The 22,109-nt window shown below is 35.7% G+C and overlaps 1 protein-coding gene across 1 annotated transcript in view; it reads right to left on the reverse strand.

Moving 5' to 3' along the window:
- Positions 1 to 22,109, reverse strand: part of LOC119833653 (zinc finger protein jing) — a 114,823-nt gene that overhangs the window by 35,968 nt on the left and 56,746 nt on the right. The gene's annotated exons all lie outside the window — the stretch shown is intronic.

A 22,109-nucleotide genomic window follows, 5' to 3' on the forward strand; every position in this document is an offset into this window, starting at 1 on the left:
CGACAATGAAACATTTATTTTATTATGTTCTACAATAACGAAAGTAATAAAATCGCCGCGGGGAGGTTGTAAATTCGAATATCGTAAGTAGAACAAACAGCACAGAAATACACGACATTATATTTAAGACCACCACGTCGATTAGCTTCCGTGAATAAAGTATCATGTTCTGTTCTAATGTCCGAAAGCATTAGGTATCTGTAAAGTAAGGAGCATGCGCTCGTATGGAGGTCTTCGCCAGAGGGTAGTTTGTAGTGTTTCATTACAAAGTTCCCAGTAATATTAGCGCCGGCCGAGTAGGTCCAGAGATACCTTCTTCGGGATCCACTTTCGGACAGCCATAGAAATCACGTAGTTCGCGGAACTTTGTTACCTGTGGTGCGGCAGCGCAGCGCGCCAAGGTGAACGCACGGGCCAAGGACGAGCCGCGCGGCGGGGAGGGACGCGTTCCGACCCCCCTCCCGCACACCCTCGCCCCGGCTTCCAGTAAAAACGCTCTGAACCTTCGAGGACGAACGATACCCAGCAAAAAACGGCCCCAGCGACGGAACAAATAGAAAACGTTTGGGAAAAAAACAAGAACAACAAATAACAGGGGTACCGGGAATGAGAATGTAGTTACGTGGACGATATGTGGTTAGATGTCACAGTTACAGTTCGCATGTCACCTGCGCCTACGCAGACGGGTCACGCACCAAGCCAGCATTCTTATGATGTAATAGACGAACTATTAAAGAGATAACGGAAGAGACGGGAACCGGATCAATCGCTAATCGACCAACGATCGCCAAACTTTTTTAGTTTATATCTTTTGATGCAAAAATAAATTTAAATGTATTCACATTATTTTGCTATGTAAATCAATTGATAACAAATCAGGAGATAAATACCAATGAAGTTGTCCTAGGCTAATAGAATTCACGTTAATTAAAAATAGCAACGATACAATCGCCTATGTAGGTAGGCACTGCGGCCGATAACAGCGTTCAATTCGACAGATATATAAAGAGGTTACCCTCGCGAGCTACTCTATCGTCCACATTACATCACCGTTCATAAATAGCCCCTCCTGGAGCTAGCGTACAGTGCGTGAGCTGCGAAGTGTCGTGGCTCCACGCACTTCGCACCGAACACCGCTAAACACGAGCGAAAGAGACGATAGCCTGTTACAGTTAAGCAGGAACTCTATTTATATGCAAATATAACCTCGGACTCGACACCTGTTTGCGTATTCTCGGCGACGCTCTGTGGCTACTCTGTCTCCGGTATCCTTTGGATTATGGAATACCAAGTTAACATAGCGTATAATTAAATTCATCCACATCAAAGTGTGAACCTTAGCTCGCTGTTTTAAGTGAGTTTACCGCAGTTGGGAACAGCGTTTGCACAGAAAACGTAATCATTCTTTTTACTTGCTTTGTCTCGAAATTCATTATGCAAAATTAATTACTTAATTCTTTTGTTCAAAATGTCATCCACCCCCGCACATAATTCCTTTTAACTTTATTTAAAATCCGTTGGCCTTTTATAAAGTCATATCTAGACATTTATTCAAAAAGACTCATTTTAAAGTTGAATATAATAAAGTGAGTATTTATTATAGTTATACAAGAGACTATGCGTTATTGTAATAAAAATAGAAAAAAAAAACACAGATGTATTTATTAACTTCTAATTCGTAATAAACAACAAGATAAAATTCCATATCAGATAAAATTTTCAATGTTCACGCTCACGTTTCAATTTAAATATTCACAATGTCTAATACATTCATAATTAAGACAGGTAAATATTGTGCAATCTTAAATAAATAGTTAAAGGTTATTTACCTCCTAGTCGGAAATTCGGCAACTTTATAAGCGGCTTATTTCGCAAAACCACAGATTTCAAATGCTCACTCGTGTTTGATTAATCAATTCCCCTTGAGGTTTTTGCGCTGTCACTTATTTCCATTAATGTCATATTTCCACCCACACCCCCTTGTGCGTGGAGCAAAGAGAAGAATGAGAGCGGGGTTAGCCCGTTCATTTATCATATTCGGACGGAGCCGAGTCCTGAGTGTATTTCTGTGTACGGCTGCGTTCAGATAGCCAGTCGTTTATTTTGTTTACACGTGTTACTCGAATCGCTATGTACGGATTGTCGATTGTAAACTCATACATTACGAATTCTGGATAAATCTTTTGTTTTGTTCGTGTCCGATACTTTATTTTCATATGAATTCATAAAGAGATTCAACGTCATTTGGTTATTTTAAGCGATTGATATAAAAGCGCAATGTTGCTTTATTGTTTATTATCCAAGCAATTTAACGTTCTGAATATTGACATAAAACCTCATAAATACTCATAACGATAACATTTTTAGTATCATAATTTCACATATTTTTATCTTTAATATAGATATTACAATAATATACCTATATATACATATTCGCACAAATATTAATGAAAAGTTCGTTAGTTTACTAAAATTCGTTGTTTGCTAATTTTCCGAACTCGATCACAACTCATTAGTTAGATTTACGAATGCGAACAAACGATACTGATGAAATGAGTTGAATGCATTGCTTCTTACATTGAGCGTGTAAATACGTGCCTGTAGATAGCATAACTGCAGCGTGCGATGGAAATGCTTTTGGCACAGTTTCGTATCACTCTGTTAGCAGTTAGACGATGGTGTTATCGGCCTGAACAATCATATCGTGAAGTCCGCGAGATCGACGCCCGCGGTGTCCTTACTTGCCCTTTTGGGCAATGCCTCCTCTGCCACTATTGTATGCAGCACTGCGCCACAGATTCGTTTACTACGAGTTTTACTCGTTCCTTTGTGTGTTAGATTTATCATGCTTTTACTATATTTCGCACAATAATTTAGTTTACAATTAAACGTTAATGAAGCTGTGCAGCACGCTGTTACAAAATAATCTTGCATTGAAACATTTTTTTTCTTTATGTTTCTTAAATTTACCGTTTTTGTTGTTATCTGACCACTTGTCTATAATTGCAATAATAATATAACATAATTGCATAAAAATAAAGGTGACAATTCGAAATGTAACTAACTCATTATTTCCCGAGAATTTTCTCGATTAATTTACTAGGAACGTCATTAAATCAAAGCGAAATCTTTACCTGCATTGTTAGCTGGTCCGGAACGTTGATTAATTATTTTTTCAAAGGTGAGGTAAGGTTATCTCAACCTGATCTCTGGTATTATTATCCGCAGTGCTTGAGTGCAAAATCCATTACGACGGCAATGACCGACGTTTTATGACATTTAATTAGGATTTAACTGAATAATTACAGCCGTATCTCAGCTGCAACATATTGGACACGCGCTCGTAGCGTCCGAACTTTGTACATCGCCTTGCGTGCCCTAATGTAAGAAATATTTTTAGATTGACAGTTTTTTTACACATAATATAACCTGTAATGTTAATGCGAATTGTAATTTTCAATTCATCGCCATCATCTGAAATTTTTCTAAGCTATTAGATGTATTGCGGTTATCAAAATATATATCCAACCGGACCAACAAACCATAGAAATTATGTGTTGACGAAATTCCAGTAAGACCAGACGAGAAACTTGTAATATGGGGCAATATTACAAAAGATTGGTGATTTAAATATTTCTAATATTTGAGGAATATACTGACTAGAGTCGGGAAATTTACCAAATTAAACTTATTTTTTTTCTAGTTAATCGACCAAATGACGCGACGCTAGATTAAATCTTTAAGTAGAAGTGCTTTGCCGTCATGTACACGTAATGTAATAATAAAATTTTGCACTTTGATGTCGGTAGCCAGTTCACAGGGATCGAGGGGTGGAAAATCACCCGCGGCGCTTGCTTCCGTAACATCTCACAATTTCAAAGTCGGGGTGTCGCGACGGAGGGCGGCACTAACCCAGACTCCCGGGTTACTGACGCCTTCCCACTTTGACCTACAAACGAAAGCTCTTTCCAGCGTGAATATATTTCTTTGCATATCCCTTTTAGAGGGACCTGTGCCACGATTGTAATGCCGTTTTTTATAAAATTGACGGCGTCAGTGGCTTACTTTGCGCTCCATACGGATCTTTGAATTTTTTACGAGTTCAAGTCGGTTACAGAAGGAATTTCTGAAGGGGTGGATTATGTTAAATGGATTGATCCCTTAGAAGTTATGATTGCCATTACAGCCTTGAGTTAAGAGTTGAATTCTGCTTAAGATGCCATGAGTGTAGAAATTATAAATATTATTAAAGTTAACCTTTCTTGAACACTTAATTTGTTAACGACTACTCATGGTTAACATTCAGCATACATGCATGGTCGACTTAAGTGTTCAATTTTTAAAGTATTGTTATAATGTTTTCTAAAGTGGGAGAACATACTTAGTACATTCGGATGTCAGTATCGCCCACCAGTAATCGCTAATTACAACATCATGGCTCTTCAATTTTAACTCTACGCTCTAAACATAACAAACAATATTCACTTATGATTAGTAAAGGCTCGTTAAGTTTCACGAGTGTGACGGAGAGGGTCAAGTTTTATTCCAAATAAACATGCACAAATTTTGGCTTATGGGAAAATCCATTAAATAGTATGATAAAAAATATTGAAAGTTGTACACAATTCTTACAAACAAGGCAGAAAAACCGGTTCTAAAAAGAGATGTCACCCCAAGACGTATCTAAATCCATCGCGCACTTCCCTAGCAACATCAGAGAAGCGTTATAAATTATACACACACGTAAAATAAGGGGCATACAAAAAGAACAGTGGCCGGAAAGGGACCGCTCGTATACGATAGCGACAATTTACCAATCAATCGCTCGCTCGTCTAGTTTTCGAACCGTGGAGCGCTTGAAGCGCTTTCATTTCAATTGTTTTAGACTTCGTTTTTTAGGCACCATTGCATGATTGTATTAAAAGAATACAAATAATTATTCGCAAACATTTTCACGACAAGACTTATAAGTGTTGACATCAAATCTCACTAAGAGCAGCAGAAAATTGCAATTTTTGGCACAAGGCCGTCAGAAAATACACAGTTTAAAAAGTGTTCTTGGACTTCTATTTTTATTCAACTGAAACAATGGAAGAATAACTACGCACTAGACACAAAGAACGCGTTCTTCAAAGAAGTGAACAAAGACTAATGAAAATATACGAAACAGAATGCTCTTATTTCCAGGGCAGAATGTGGAATTCGCCTCCCAAATATGTGAGGGCGTTTAGAGAACTAGCTCAAACCGGTTGGATGTAGCACGATACCATCTCACACGATGTATCTTAATAATTGCATGATATTACAATTTGGATTATAATGTTATTTCAAAATATTATAGTCAGTAAACCATAAGCTACAGTCTAACAACAATCCACACTCCATATAGCTAAAAAACTAAACACTTAGATGAAAATAAAGCACTAAAGCGCTTTCATGTAAACGAGTGCACTTTTTATAGACATTTAACAAATTTTTCCCGATATGAAACATCCAAAAACAAAGCGCACACAGCTCTACAACGCTAAAAGGGAACAAATAATAGGCCCGCGAGCCACGCACTGCCGTCGATTGGGCGTCATCGCCGCTGACCCCATTTCGGGAATAACTTACATTTTTACCAACTGCAATGGACGATATTAATGGAAACTGTTTTCTAAATAATTTAGAACACTCCTTACAATTAACAATGAAGTTAATAATACAATGTAGAATCATGTTAAATAATAGGATATCAATCGTCATCGTTCATTTAAATCAGACAATAGGCAACAAATGGACAAACGACAAGGTTCAGTATTGCTAACCAGAGCAGAAATGCACATACATTATATAAATTATAGGTACAATCACAGCGTTGCACCTCTAGATTGAAAAAGCCGTGTCCTATAGTGTTACACTTATAATGTATACGGGCACGTTTAAATTAATTAGCGGCAACGAGTTAGACTGGATCGGGCTAAGGTTGAACTCATAAATCTTGGAGGCGGCATTAACGCAGAAGGGCAAAAAGGGCGAAAATCGCGTACCGCCGGCCCCCGCTCGGCCAGATAAACGGATTTAAGGCGTCAGGGGACATTAAGATTTAAATATTCGTTTTGTTCCTTGTCTTTTGTAACGTGCAGAGGATACTGGAAAATTCTGGACCTCGAACGTGTGATATGGATCCTATTGGGATAGATTGTAATTAACGTTCGATTTTTAAAGCTGAGCTTATCCGAGATAATGTCTCATTCGATACATTACACGGTAATTAGTAACCCGGCGTATGTTAAAGTATTTCGACCGTATATAAGATATTATCGATAGTTGTACAGACAAAACTATACATTAACGTTGCTAGATCAAATCTCGTGTCAATTAGATGGCAAGCGACAACGGCCCTTGGCTTATCTGTACAATGAATGATGATAAAACTCTGCGATCTAACGAACGAATCATAAACTATCATCGATCGGATAAGTTAAATTGTGATAGCTGCATCAAGATAAAGCATATAACATCTGTAGCTATTTATAAAATATGACTAACATTTTTTTTTGTTAGCCAGTGCAAATCTAATTTCTATACATTTTTAAATTGCCTTTTTAATTCATAAAAGTTAACAAAAAGCAATTTAAACATATGGTTACGTATTTTATGTAAGTACATTATATGGTTATTTAACAAACATCAAATTCACTCGCACGGCGGTACCCACGCACGCTGCATTCGCAATATTTAACGGTAGACGCGCAACAAGGCAGATAAGAAAATTCAATAAATCTTAGCTCAATCTTCAAGCTAGACATCAATTAGGGACGTGTTGGAAATATTAAAACATAGTTGCCTTGGGAATACATACATTGTAAATAAGATAGGTATTTTAACATTGATTTTAATGACCTATGCAAGCAAATATCCACACACCCTACCACAATCTATTGAAGTTTCTGTCACATCTTCCATTTTTTCTTCTACGATGACCCTTTACGTAGTTGCAATTAGTAACAAAAAGCATTTTTTTATATTTTTATGAGATAACCCATATTAGGTTCAACGCAAGACTAACGGCATAATCCTTACCACCCTTAAGGAGTAACAAAGACAGAGCATCAAAACGAGACAAAAAACAGCAGCAAAACGCATCGAGTGCAATTACTAGCTATGTATTACGTTTGTCGGTATGAGATAACAGAGCGCCGACAAAGCTGCGGGTTCCGATCAGGGCTGTCACATCGAGATTACTTATAAGATATTTTTATGCATAAATATGGATTTTTTGAAACAAAAACAATGATAAAAATGAATTTTATTCCTAGAATGTTACCACTATAGCATCTTCATAAAATTCAAATTATCATGATAATGTCATATTAATACATTTTAATCAGAATCATGGCGAAACGCTCCTAAAATCACTCATACAGATGAAGGTAAACAACATTAAACACTTAAAAGTCCGTACTATAAGATGTTTTATACTTTTTGACAACCCTACGGCAGCGGAAATGTTCTCTCCTCTAGTGCCCTATTTATATTCTGCAAACCGCTATGCGGCACCGATGTGCTCAAATACAGGGATGTCGCTACATAATGATCCCTTCAATTACCAATTCTATCCTTTGACTAATGGTGTCATTTGAACGCACGCGTAGACAAAAACTCAGCACTTAGGTGTCTTTGTGTTGTAAGAAAACCATTTCGCTTTCACGTATGTCTAAAGCTGATGATTGTCAAAGTATTCAACGCGTGGGCGTATAAAAGAGATCTCTCTGAGATAAATTTTTGTGGAAATATTGGAAAAAGTTGATCACACTTTCCTGTTGAGGAAATTGGTGTGATGCAGGCGAGAAAAGCATCTGTACTATGAGGCATGCTGTTAGATATTCCTAGTTATGGATAAAGAATAATTGATATCAAAAATGCGTATAATATTCTGAACATTCACAGATCACGAGCAAGTCAAGCAACACACGGTTTTAGTATTTAGTAACAGAATACAATTTGATTAGATTGAATTCGCAACTACGTGTTGTTAGCAGTACTAGATTGTCTAAACAAACACCAAATTGGCTGAAATAGCCAACAGTTCCGAAATAGATTGGATATCAATTCAATGTTTACTTGCAACTTGAGTTATCAGCACTTACCTGCTAAACTACCTGGCTCCGTGGAAGTTTCTAGTAATAAAACTTTATAGTTTGCCCTTCTCTTATCTACTTTTATTACCTTCGCCTTATTCCCTTCGAAACTTTCAAACTTTATAATGGACGTTGACGCAAAGTTTCATTTTAATATTCTAATTTAATTATCTGTCTGCGCGGTATATTTAAGACTCGGAGTTTTAATATCATTATAAATAAGTTTGTGGTTAGATTAAGTTTAAGGTTACACTTGGATAACTGTAAATGTAGATAAATCTATTCAACTGAAGTTCAACACTTAATTGTAGTTTAATTATAATTATATCATATTTTTTTAAATATTGCATACACCAAAAATTAGGCATCGTAACAACCTAAATCATCGTGTGTCTACATCAAGAAAAACAATAAATCAACTGATAGTGAAGACTTCAACACCAAACCGTTCATTCCCACAAACCACAAGATCAAGGCCTCTAAAAATAATTTAAAACCAGATAACAATACGTGATAACGTATCTAACTGAATAAGATAGCGCACACAATCACAACCTTGTACAATCCTACTCTTAAATCCTTGCTTGAACTATCTTTTCAACGCTTGAAACTCCAGTACACGTTTATCCGAAACCTATAAAATCACTTGAAGATAACAGCTAATGTGGCAGCGGAGTCTCAATTCGAGCTTTCCATCTATCCCTGAATTATCAATTCGATCGAGTTCGGTCGTACCCACTTCACGTCAGAATAATGGATTTGTCAACAAGTAACTCGAAACGGTGAATTGAATTACGAGGGCCCACGCCGTTTGCACACTTTAAATATGTATTTTATAATTGGATATCCTAGTAGGGTTCGCTTTGTGCTCGAGAGTTTTTCTGCTGTCTGATCATATTATACGTTTTATTGGAAGTAAAGGTTTAGTTAAAGTGGAAGGAAATAATAAACTTAATACATCCCGTAACAGCTGAATCGAATGCCCTTTCGAGGCTCGGCGAAAACACCGAATCGAATCTTTTCTTACAAACAGAAAGCTTTTGTGATACTTTCACAAAAACAAATGCGATATGCTTGCATTTTAAAAAATTATTACTAGCAAACAAGTCTACGCACTGAACCACGTAAAAACCTTTTAAATACAACATAAATACATATTATGCCACTGTTATTCTAACCGTACCACTGCACTCTTATGCATATGCATGCGTTATACGTATCTACATATAAATACGTATACACTATACGTAGCCACACATGTACGCCGGTTCAAACGAGAGACCGCCCTGTAAGTGAAGGCTGGAGGCACGTTTAGTACACCTTTGATCTATTCTCGCCTTACGAACTATATATAAATATACATTTTATGTTGAAACTGAAGCATTTAAAAAGGAAACTTCAAATATTATCTACAATGGTTTGATGAATTATAACTGCGGCGGTGCATGATGGCGATTAATATACACCTGATTTAATTATAACTACTAATTAATCTAATTAAATCAGAACTTACATAACATCAACGGATATTCGTATATGCAGTATATACTATTATATAGGTGTTTAATGTAACCCTACCGCTGCCGGCCGGTCCAACCGACCCATTCCCACGTCGCTGCCCCAACGTACCTGCAAACAAAACAAAAACATTTTACAACTGCAATTTATGTCAATAAAAATAACATTTGAAACATAACAAATTAATGCCCCCATCGACTTTTAGCCAGCTGTGAAAATCAATCGTCCAAATTGAATATTAAAAAACACTTTATAATATATAAGCCTCTTCCATCCATTTAGTATTTCCTTATCAAATATTAGGTAAGAATACGCAGACCCTTAAGACAGTTATCATTTCTGCGTACGTTTTATCTTTTAACTCGTGTTACTTTAGTAATACTACCTTACGAAAAGGTACGACATAGTAATATAAGTCATAAAATGTAATAACTAAGCATGTCTTCCCCAGAGAACTCGCGATTTCGTCTCCTGAAAAAGGATATATATCTGAAAATCTGAATGAAATAACATGCAGGTTTAGTAATAGTGCGGATAGCAAGTATACAAAGCTGTTTAGAGCGATGTTTTCAATTCACAGATAGCGGCGAACCTTACGCTATGGTAATGGCGAATACACGAAGTAACGATAACTGCTGAAAGATAAAACGACGTGTAACCAGGCGGAAACGCCGCGAAATTATGATATTGTTTGATATTGTTACGTCAGTTACTCCAAATTTTGCGCGTGTAGTTACTGAATGAGTTATCGTACAGCAAAGATGTGTTAACGCAAATACTTTCGATGTTGATTTTAATAATTTGTATGGCAAGACAGTTACACAATCTGTAGCTCAATTTTTCTGCAGATTAGTTCTGATTAACAAAAGTAAAAATGCTTTTAAACGCTGTCATAAAACACACTAATAACATAAAATGCTAAATATAGATCGATTAATTATTTTTATACAACAAATAAATCACATAAACTCACAAATCTACGAATCACAAAATAACAACACATGTAAAAAGAAACATTCCAAGTCGAACATTTGTATTGTACCAAGTAGGGAAGTTTCCACAGCATGTATAATGGCATACATATTACATAGCTAGTGTGAACGTGCTAAAGAGCTCACGGAGTGTGGGAGGACTCGTACCGGGGAAGCGGTACGTCCGCTACAACGTGTATTCATATTAACAAGCTCTTTGGTTATATCATATATTATTTCTCTTCTTATTTCATCATACGAAATGCTTATACTAAAATTACAATGTGGAGTGTTTCTAACTTATTATGTGTTTAGGGGTAATCTTCGGAAGTACTACGGTTACTTACGGTCCGATCTAGAAAATTGTTTCGTAACATAAATCTTCACTATTTGCAATTTAAACAGGCTATTTTTCTTAATCAAATGCAAGTGGGCAGAATAGAATAATAAAACTATACCTACGTTGGTATTTCATATTTTGTACTCGATAACAGAATAAAATTACATTTTTGTGATCAGCAGGCAAAGTACGATTCTCTTAGAACAATAGTTTAACATTATAAAAGCTAATTTAATAATAATCGTTATATGTATAATAATTAAACAATAATTTATATACAGTTTCGGGAAATGATTGTCAAATTGTCCAAAGCAATTGACCACCTACGAGAAGGTCTTTACATTTATGATGTGCTTCTTGGTTTCTTGTGATTTTCACTATATATCCAGCTTACCTTCAAGAAGTAGCCCAGTGTTTACTTTTACGACATTATTACTTTGTATATTCTTAGCCATATAAGAGAAACTTGATATTAACCAGAAATCACTTAAGTTACAGCACGATTCTATCTATAATAATTATATTTTATGAACACTAAAATCGCTATCGTAACTGCTTATAAAATTTAAGCTCATGAATATATATTTATGTACATTAATCTGAAGATATTGCTCTTGTAAAGCCCAATAACGATATAAAGTCTTATTTAATACTTTATACCAAGTAGAAGGGATATTTTCATAAGTTTAGTGTAGTTGGAAGCAGTCGTGTACACTTCTATTGTAAACAACCCGCGCGGCGTTGCCGCACCGCGCCGATATTCCTCTAACCACCTGGTACCTGAGACCATGTTTATTGACACTGTTCGCCTTACCAACTTCGATCCTTTCCAAAGAAATGCTTCTCTTTATTTGACTTTGCTCGTCAACGAGCGGCTAGGCGTTTGATGTAGGTTTACCACTTTTCGTTAATGTATAAAGATAGTAGTTTAAAACAATTAGCAATTGTGGATAATAGTATTGTGATTCTCACTATACACATTTTGGTAGAAGTAAGACTTGCCCTACATCTCTTTTTTTTCTACTATTACTATCATACACATTGGATTAGCTACACTTATATTAGTGTTTACATAAAAATACAAACTAAAACAATATGCTCCGTAAATAAATGTGATCATTATAAATTTCAGGAGTTTCGGCTTCACCACAATAAGAGCAATATCCTACAGAAGTAGCGACCTAAGTTCATAATACTCCGGCTCGAAGACACTACAAACAAGCATTCTACCATCTTCAGACGCCGATCGTGAATAACGTACGAAAGTGATCCTCCACCCGGAGCCGCGAGTCAGCGCGCATCACGCACACAACGCTGCAACAGCGGAGCCCCAACGCGAGGGGATAGTTAATCCCCTGTCTTTTTCAAACACGTTTTACCTCATTCGTTTCGCGTCCAACAAAAAACTTATTAGATTTACTTGCTCGCTCGATCAATAAACTGCTTATTGTGATTTGACACCAGCGTTTGGGGGACAATCTTTGGTGTGTTTGCAACATGTTAAAAAGTATATCAGTAGAAGTGTATGTAACTGTAATCATTAAAAAGTCAAATGGAAAAATATAGGTTAGGCTTACAGCATCATGTATTGCGTTCAGTAACCTATCTCTTTTATTGCTTTCAATTAAACAAATTTCATCTTAAAAAAATGGTAACGGAACAGAAAATTGGAATCTCGTTAAATACAAAAAACTACTCTGTATTCAAATTTCAAACTACGTATCATTGTACGTAACATAATACTCGAGTCGATACGGATCAAAGGCATTCTTAAAAGGATCGTCAAAAATGTAATTGAATTAATATTCGCCTGCATAAATACGCTAATTAATTCCCACGCACGCAGCACGCACTGGAGGAGGAACCAGTTTCAAATTGTAATAAGCGCTTTATATTCCTGATTTTATTACAACTTTGGTGACGTTTAAAAATATTACAATCTATTAAGCTATATTAACATGAGTTTGAAACAATGGTCCGAATTAATTATGTCGATAAATAAATAGAAATAATGTATTGAATGATATTTTATTGTTAAACTTTGTAGTAATTATAAAAAGGTATTATATTAATATTTATGGATAGAAAAAATAACAGGTAACCAAGAATAATAAATACATTATAACATCGGCCCGTTGCGTGCTATAACGTAGCTTTTTACAGCGGACATAATATCTTCATTTGTATGCGATTATAAATTACAATTCCAATATCTGCTTACGTCTTAATATTTAATTGCGCTACCGCCGTCTGAACGCAAAGTTATCGTCTTGATGTATAAGCGAGTGATAAATGAAAATAGTCAGCGAGGGGGGCGCTCTCCCGCGGAGGCTGCACACATGGCCTTATCGACCCCGGCGAGCACGTAAGTATTAGGATACAGCGTACGGAGAAATAACTACGAATACTACGTAATTTTAAATAATTATTATCTTATAAAAAATATTACAAAAATACTTATTGGAAAATGTAGTTACGTATTATACTTATATATCTCTGATATTATGCCTTTGATTTATTTCAAAGTAATATTACTTTAAATAAAAAATAGTAGTAATATTACTACTATTTTTCTATTGACGCAGTAGTTCGTGTTTTAATGAACCCAGCAGGCTGAACGTATCGTGACCATACATGTATTCGGATTAACTCGTACGTTTTTAATTAGTGATGTGAAATTCAAGTGAGGGCCGTATTATGCGATGTCCAACAGATTTATTTAATCTTAAGGATTCTTATTACATAGAACAGAACAGGCATAACTTACTAAAAATAACTAGTAGTTAGAAAGTTTTATAGAACATTAACTTCTAGAAAAAGTCCACAGCCTCAACATATCGTGATCCTTAATTTAATTTAGCCAAACAATAAATTATAACAGCAACTGAACTCGCTACCGCCCGTACCTCAGTCCCAGCGTCCCACTGACACGCGTCTTGTCCTGTAATAATAGCCAGCACGCACGGCCGCGCGTGTGACCGTCGGCTGCCGAAATAATTGTCCATTACGAGAATTACGATCGGCGTACATCTGTATATGCGCGCGGTGCGCACGGACGGGTTAACTTCAATGTATTATCCTAGGAGCTTTAGTTTAAATTTGATCAAGCAGGCATTTGACCACATTGACGTCTATCTGGGCTCAAATAGACTGATCTAGGTCGTGTTCGCTAAGTGAGAAACATGTTCACTCACGCTTTGAAGATCTAAATTACATGTTTTTGGAAAAATATAGTTCGTACTTGGAATGAAATAGGTACCTACTTCATACTTTTTAAATTAAAAAAAAACAAAAAATGGCATATGTGAAATAAACAAATAATAAAATCTACATTATACAATATACTATTATTCAAAATGTATATCTGATGGCATATCAAATAACAATTAATAAATAAATTCAATAGTTATTAAGTTATAATGCCGTAAGTATTTTTGATAATTATTTCATACTAAGACAAGCAGTCGACTATTATTTGTACTATTCAAATTAACAAGAGAGATTCAGTTTAAAATCCGATTTAAACCCGAAGAACAGTCTCAAACAACTTGGTTAATAAATACAATCAAAAGCAATCAAATCCCCTACCTTTTCTACTAAACCTACGTGCAAAAAGTACCTAAAATGTTATGGGCCCTATTATTTTTCTTTACGATTGAAGGGTTACTGTAACAGAAAGCTTCCAGGGGGAGAGAATCTTTGTAATTGATTTGGTTGATTGAAATTGTGTGCACTCGCAGCGGCCAATTATATCTGACATAATATGTGCTGGTGTGTGCTGGTGACGGCACTCTTCAAGTTACAACCGTCTATCATAATCACAAGCAGGGGGCCAACTTCTTTATTTTGTGCTGATGAATCATTATTTTTTTATGTGGGGGAAAAATAGAAATACTAAGCCGTGTTTGTTTTAGAATTGTGAAATGTTCGATAAAATTTTCATTATGCATTTCGCTTATGTATGTAACAGCTGACGTGAAGCAAAACGTGAATTATGTATAACTAGCTTTTGCCCGAGGCTTTAACCGCGTGATCAAAGGCAATTCACATGGGAATGAGATGTTTCACCGCAGTAAAGTAAACTATAACTCTCTAGCCTACTATAACTAACTGCGGACACATCATAAAATCGCTCCGATGCGTCGCAAAAAAGGCAAACATACAAACATACTTTACATTTATTAAGTAACGATTCCAACGTGAAATCATATAACAAACCGAATTCTACATAAACACTCACCGTCGAAAAGAATAACTCATGCATATTCCACTTGCCCGAAACGCTACAGAAATTTTTCCAACATCAAATTGTTAAATCACAATGACTGCGAATATTACGATGTTATGCTCCATCGCGAATTGAAACAGCCCAGCTATAAGTTGTCAGAGTGAATTTTCGTAACGTTGAACCCCGCGAGATGTATTGAATAATTCAGCGGTGCTCCACAAAAACCCCGCACGTGTAAAAGTTAAGCAATATTAGTACAAGCGAGCATTCTCACTAGTTCTGCCGGCGCCAATCGGAATGTCCGGTTTCTTGTAGGGGACTGTATGGAGATCGGGCGTCTAATTTCAATAACCTTCGTACGTAATGCCTTCTTGAAAATCAAATATTTTCATTTTCATGGCAAATAGTCTGAGCGACGTTATTGTTTGATATGTTTGTCCAGCTTGATTCTGTTCATGTGTGTGGATGTTATACACGAGTGATTATATAAACACTTGTTATAAACGTATCTAATAGATTAAATATATGTTATTCGTTTTTGACTGTATTTATTAAAGAGACCTACGCCTAACTCATTACAATAGCTCTTCTAAATTTATGCTATTGGTAAAAATATCGATTCTTTATCAACGGTTAAAAATAGAAAACTACGTTCACTACCATTTCAGTTCATACCATTATCATTTTCCATAAAAACATTATCTTCAACATACATTTTTACTCGTTAAGATTAAATATAAGCCTACGTGAGGAGCATCACATGGTACGTGCAGGCAAAAGGACCGAAGGGAACAGGGGATAAAGGGAACTGAACCCGTAAAAATAAAAATAGCCACGGCGCAGGCAGTGCGCACACCCTACAGAGAAAAATGGTTTAATCTTTCTAAAAATTACACGTAATAAGATTCATTTTCGTTTAAAATACCACGTAATTAAGTGTAAAATAAATTTGTCGAGAGACGTGGATTTGTCAATAGCGAGCAACCATCTGTCACAACATCGGACGGAAACAATAAAATGTCTGAATTAAATTCACGTTAATACGCGAACATGCTCGGACTGTCATATTTACATTATTAACGATTATTCGTCTTAATAAATATTCATTACGGTGTTGAAATTTAAATTATACTTCAAAGATTCATGTTATAGCGTTTGAAATGAGAAACGGAGAAGTTGGATTTAACATTTGATTGTTTAAGTTATTTTTATTGGTCGCCGTTCGGTGTCGTTCCGACGACGATTTAATTAATGTATAGGTAGAAAGGGCGCCGATATTTAACGATGTTTTATTTCCGAGACGTTAATTTTTATTATGACTGTTTTATAGTGTTATTATCATACATTACATCGATGCTTTAATTAAACAAACATTGGTTGTAGCATCGAGTAATTCGAACAGTAACTTTATTGTGACGTAAAAACGTTCAAGGAATGTTTTATTACGGCGATCGCAATGGCTAAAAATTTGCGACAATAATTATTATATAACTGATGTCATAAGGCCTGGCATTGCTCAAGTTTCCGCCCCAACGTTACCGCGGTTGTGGGAACTTCGAGAAATTTGTTAGCGTGTCGTTTTCTAACTTCCCCGAAGAGTTGGGGAGCCAGTTGCGAAAAGTTCCTTCTGTTACGTGGATTAGATAATAAATTATTTGCATATTTCTTTTGCTTTCTTTGGGTTTAAAAATTTTAACATAAAGTAAATATTTTGTATATCAAACTTGTAAGATTATTTACCTTCTTTATTATTAATTGTCGCGTTAGGTACGTGACGATAAATTTTTCAAATACCTATTATACTTCCCTCATGGTCCATTACCAGAAAGCGGTCCGCATCAAGCTAATACTCGACTAGGACCACATGACAAGTGCGAAACCCTTTCTCGATTCTCAAATTTTGCGAGCGTCAATCATTCACCGTCTATTTGACACCAATACGAGGCGGGGTGAGTGACGTGCAATCAAAGTTTAATCAAAGCGACGCATCTGCGGCGCAGACAAACCCACATGCAACTAATTGAGCGGAATGACCCTGATAGGTGAAGGGTTGGGCATGGCTACAACTGTTTTCGGTAGACCACTAAAGAATGTATATTCTGAAATTACAATTACGATAACTATAGGTAATCAGTTGGCAACTATAATAGGTTTTACTGAACTGGACATAAATCCAGTTCAGAAAATCACTACAGACAACTCTTAGAAGCAATTATCCACAGATTATACAGTTCATGTTAATCCCAAGACTTTCGCTGATGTTTTATTCAAAGAAAAGTATGCTTGAATCAAAGGAGAGCTTATCTAAAGAACTGCTGATGATAATTTGAAAGCATAGTCGGTCATTAAGACAATGCATGCACCAGATGTCGCTAGCTCATAGGAAAAAAGCTCTCGTAACAGGCAACTGATATTCTATATGTCTTTATTTTATCATCCATTGGTCGTTTTTTATCCGTCTTCAGTTAGATAAAGCGTAATATAAGACGTGCGCCAGTGTCTCGTAGCGGTTTTTAAAGAAGAAAAGGTGTCAGTTTTTTCTTATCTCGAACCTAAGCTTTCTTGTCGATTTATGTTTTTTTCTACAGAGCACGTGAACAGATGTTGACCCGACTGGTTTTCATGTTTTGGTTACTCAATTTTTTGTGAAGAATAGCACGATATCTCGTCTGTTATGATAATATGTTCAAAGATTATAGCTATTGATAATTTGTTGCGAGCAGGTTATGACTATCTATGGAAGACATCTGGTAGAATGAGGTGCTTCAAAAATTTAAATAGTTTGATAAATTCAATATGAAAACCAAAGAAAGCGTCAAATAATATTTCAAATCAGTCAAACGCTTCGGTCACAGCTTAACAAAATGTGTCAGCGTCAGTGACGGCTAAATGATTTTTCGGCTGCACCATTACCATGTCTTTGTCGATTGTGTTTTTTTTAGCACACTAGTTTCCACTAACAGTATTAAAAAGAGGTAGATTGAGCACGACAAACTTAAATGAACAAGTATTTTGAAAAGCCAGATGATAATCTATTTTAAAATAGAGTCTTTCAAATATTAACAGCAACTTCTGCGATAAACTAAACACAGCTACATTAATCTACAGAACTTCCGACTAGTCCTAGACTACTTATATAGCATATAATACTAGAGTATTAAACAGACAACAGATTATTATGAGACTTCATTAACACATTATTCATACAGTGGAAAAGCTGCTCTTAAACCAGCAATAAACCATTACAATCGGACCTATCGGAATGATATCGTTAAGGACGATTATCGAGTCACCGTATATCGATATCACCATCGCTCATCTCTTAACGCTCACACGTCCGCGGTATCCCGGGAATGCCAAGCCTGCCCCGTCAAAGGGTTTAGAGTGCCTTTTCAAATTGAAACGACAAACAGCGGCGCGGTAATTGAATGTTTTTTTATACAATAAACGCACCAGTGTAGCGTCTATTGTGGGAACAAAAATTTAGACTTTTTGAAGGTAGAAATGAATTCTTATTCTCACAGACTTGAGAAATTAAGAAATATTGCAGTACAAAAAATAGACGCATAATTTTATACAACTGTTTCTTTACTAGACAAGCAACAATAGCCACTACGATATGAAACACATTATTGCATAGCAGTCATAATTACGTACACCGCATGAATCAACAATTCGCGTTGCGGCAGGTCAAGATATCTGACGCATCGTTCAGTGGGATTTGAAGTTTTGCCAAATAATATTCATAAGTCAGTACAAGTGGCTTGTTTCCGACTTCTTGTAACTAATTCCGTGTATTATACGCGCATGTCTAGAGCGATGATGAAGCGTGTAGATTATATAAACATATCCATTCAAACTTATTGTCGTTCCTAGTGTTTAAGTAGTTTTAAACTATCAATATAATACCGACTATAGGTACGTTAATATCGATGAGTGAATAGGGTCACCAATTTGTCTCAGATATGGTGAGCTACGTCGCTTCAGAGTAACATTCAGAATAATCCCGGGCATCATTTAAGTTTTCGGCATATAATTAAAGTTTAGAAGGACACTTCAAGTAGTCAATAATGACAATTATTCAACATCCCAAGTTCAATTTTTCGCCATTTCAAAGATATGTAGGTACACTATAGATTTAGCATTCTGCATAAGCAAAAACTATATGATTTATCTATGGTTGATATAAACAATAAATATTGGTGATTCACCATGTAAAAATTGATTTGTTTTATCCAGCTACTATCCAAAACCAAAAATGTTACTATCACTCATCGATTTTATAAGCTAAATACAAATTTGAATAGTGTTGTATGTAGATTTAGGTATTTATGTAGGTACAGGTCAGTCTCTAGTCTCTACTATAGCGTAATACCTAAATGAATTTCACCTATCGGTTATTTACCAGCGACACAATTAAATTATCATTCGTTAGGCCCCACCCAGCTGTTAAACAAAAAGCTCTAATAAGCCTAATTGGCCTAAGGCACCATATTCGTGTGCTTCGGCCTTACAGAGAAAGTCATTAAGGGGCACATGTCACGTAGTAACCGGCTTTATTAGGTTAGCCTCAGTGCTTGGCCAGGCAGACCTTTGTGGACCTCGAGCTATTTATATTTATATACAATACACCTGGCCACACCGTATGTAAATTACAAATAGCTATAAATTTCGAAAGTGCCCACTCATAAACTCACGATTACAACCACTTCATTTACCTGAACATAAAGTAGGCGAAATATATCGTTACTGGATGGAGCAAGCGCGTCAATTTGAATATTGTATGAAGTCCTAAACTTCAATGTTATCGTTTCTATATTATCTCTTATTTTAGGAAGTACGCAGAGAAGGTACTCTGTGTAAATTTACTCTACTATACTCATAATGTGTCAGAAAGTAATTCGAACTCGTCGGTCGGACGAACTAAACACGCTCATTAATAAAAAAATTAATATACAACTATGTTTTATTCATAACAAGCTGCTCGCCCCGACATCGGCTGCGGTAGATATACACCGATACTCAGGGATATGTACGTGACATATCCAACGGTGCAGAAATTTTTAAAATCTGTCCAGTGAATCATGAGATTAGCGTGTGCAAACAACCTCTTCAGCTGTAAATTTTTATTTATTATATAACATTTATAATGTGCAAAAAGGAGGTTTTAGTCTTGTACTTAAACGAAACACACGTTGCAAAGAATCGACTACAAACCGGTGATTTAAAACGATCTCAAGAGAAACAAGTACCGACACTTTTCATCGGCGGCTCCCGCGGGCCAGTGTTCGGATTGCCTGCTTGTAATTGATACAAACTTTTATCGCTCGAATCTCTGGATACAGTAAATTTTCCTTTATCCAGAGATTTGAGTGTTATTCTACTTATTCATTAACTTGTATGAATGGACTTGTACAACGTTAGTTATAATTAATTTAGTATGACCCCAATATATGAGCACGATACATATATAATGTGCTTTAAAATTATTACTATAATATAATATTAGATAAAGATATTGTAATCACCAATCATGAATTCCTGTCAAAAAATTTGCATTTTAATAAAACTGTTCTGCTTTATAATAAATTAAGATGTGATTACTTCTGAATATGTCTTTATTAATTGTATATGTAGACTGAAACGACACATACATATTGTTTTTCTGGGTATGTGATTAAATCTTTCATATTTAGAGAACATTTAAAGTTGTTACATATATTGTGAAATTTAATATGTAAACAAGGTTTTTATGCTTTGGCTTATAACTCAACCAATATTTTTGAACATATTTATTATATTCTATGTCAATAAATTATATCGAAAGACCAATAAATCTTTACCAAAATGCCATCATATCAACAATATTCGTAGGACCATAACGTGTTCCACAGATTTTTTTGTCAACAGAATATTTTCTTAGAACTATTTAGGACCTAATTAGTACTAGCTACCACACCAAACTATACAGACAAGAATTAAAACTATCAAATAGTATTTACACATTCAGCATTGGTTCTAGCTAGCCTAGCAAGAATAGCCTAACACATACAAACAAGCACACGCACGCAACACATACAGAGTTACGAAGAAAGCAAAAGTACCAGGCGCTCATAGAAGCAGCGGAGGTCTGCGTGCCGGCCGTAGACGGTGCGGGGGCGGATCGATACGGCCGCATTGTTACGCTGCCTACCTCCCCGCCCGCCGCACGCCGCACCCCCCGCGGCCTGCACCCGAAACGCGCCCTGCGATCCCCGTCGCAACGATACAGTTTTTGTTGCACTGATACAAGAAACTTCTAAGCGTAATTGGAAACCTATATTTGTCGTGCCAACTTCAGACGTTTAATTAGATACCTACTTTTCGGTTGTTAACAATTATTTCAGGTTTTGTAGACTTAATTAAAAAAAAAAATTAATCTATATTTAGAACGCATATCTTAAACTGTTAACGAACAATTAAAAATAAAAGATACCTACATTTCGGTTGTTTACAATTATTTCAGGTTTTGTAGACGTTATTAAAAAGTTTTCTCTATTAAGAACGCATATCATAAACTGTTATTCAACCATTCAAAATAAAAAAGGCATTCAAACATCAACATTGTTTCAAACGACTTAATTAAAAAAAAATCACAAGTTTTATTTATAAATAATGTTCCCTATTTTAAAGTACGAGAGATTAAACATTTCCCGGTATATCGTTGACAATAGATTCCTGCACAAAGCAAGAAAGTTCAAACTTCAAACATTGGATCTGTTTAAAATATAATCAGGTGTGCCTCAAAGAATAGATTCAAACGTTAAACATAGCTGGTATTATAAAGCTTGACTATTGTTATATAACATAACATCTTTTAACCATTGGAAGAATAAAAAATAAACAAAAAAAATGCTTGAAATCTATATTCACCTATAAATGTTATGATG

Source organism: Zerene cesonia, chromosome 17, assembly GCF_012273895.1.
Source record: "Zerene cesonia ecotype Mississippi chromosome 17, Zerene_cesonia_1.1, whole genome shotgun sequence".
Lineage (NCBI taxonomy): Eukaryota > Metazoa > Arthropoda > Insecta > Lepidoptera > Pieridae > Zerene > Zerene cesonia.